This window comes from Leptonychotes weddellii, unplaced genomic scaffold (assembly GCF_054177405.1).
Source record: "Leptonychotes weddellii isolate Sample4059 unplaced genomic scaffold, ASM5417740v2 HiC_scaffold_11645, whole genome shotgun sequence".
Classification (NCBI taxonomy): domain Eukaryota; kingdom Metazoa; phylum Chordata; class Mammalia; order Carnivora; family Phocidae; genus Leptonychotes; species Leptonychotes weddellii.
The window spans coordinates 1-1,193 of NW_027694420.1; the positions used below are offsets into that span (position 1 = coordinate 1).

Genomic DNA, 1,193 nt, shown 5'->3' on the forward strand with positions numbered 1-1,193 from the left:
ACATTTGTCCAAACCCACAGAATGTAGAACACCAAGAGTGAACCCCAAGGTAAACTATGGCCTTTGGGTGATTATGATGTGCTAATGTAGGTTCATCAGTTGTAACAAATGCAGCACTCCAGTGGGGGATGTTGACAATGAGGGAGGCAATTCATGTGGGGGTGGAGGGCAGGAAGTATGTATGGGAAATCTCTGTACCTTCCCCTCAACTTGCTGTGAATCTAAGACTGCTCTAAACAATAATAGCCTTAATTTTTTTTTAAAGTAAGCACCCTTAAGAACAATCTTCCCAACCAATTTTGAACAATGAATGCAAACAAATTTAGACTTTTTTAAAAATTGAGTCACAAAAGTTTAACTTATTCATCCAATCTTTAAGAGCAGAATAAAAAACTTTACCCCACCAGAACATGGGTTCTTATTTTTGTCTGAGTTCCTGTTTAGGGGTATAAAGCTGATAGGCCAGCAGATATTCTAAGAGAATGAAGTTGGGGGGGTGGGGTGGGTGGATCTTATTTAAGAGTTAGCTGATGTAAGGTCGTAGGACCTAGAATCCAGTAACATAGATTTTATGTGATAAAATCTGCAGGTGATAAACAGCAGGAAACAGGCGGAATTGAGTTAAAAGCCAGCACGTCCCTGGGTGGGCTCGAACCACCAACCTTTCGGTTAACAGCCGAACGCGCTAACCGATTGCGCCACAGAGACTTGATGTTGCAGTTCCCCCGATTTCATAGGCAGTTGGAACTTGCACCCCAGGATTTATTGCTGTCCATTCTGCAGGAAAACCGCAATTTTTATAGCTTTGCAGAACAGAGATAGATCATGTTGTTTGTCTCATTTGAAACTGGTGCACTGGGTGATTCCGAAACTCAAAGGGCAGCCGAACAGCCTTGCCACACTTTGCTCCTGACCTGCCTCATCGCCAGCACCTGCATAGACCCCGGGGCCGCAATTCCCCGGAGCTGACCTCCGTGGGGTCTTTGGGAAGCTGAAGGCCTGTTGTGCTCCGGTGGTGGCTCTTTCCATTGCTCCGCCTTCACCCAAAGGAGAGTCTGCCTGCCCTTCCCCAAGAGGCCTAGGGGGACGGTGTGTTGTTTGGTTTCCCGTGTCTAACACCGGACTCCAGGAAGGCAGGGATCGTGGTGTCTCCTCCCAGAGAACAGGGTCTGAAGCACTGTTAAGACTTGTTA

General features: G+C 46.6%; 1 non-coding gene across 1 annotated transcript; it reads right to left on the minus strand.

Moving 5' to 3' along the window:
- Positions 1–634: 634 nt before the first annotated feature.
- TRNAN-GUU (transfer RNA asparagine (anticodon GUU)) lies at positions 635–708 on the minus strand. Its single transcript has one exon. It is a non-coding gene; the product is annotated as a tRNA-Asn (tRNA).
- Positions 709–1,193: the final 485 nt, after the last annotated feature.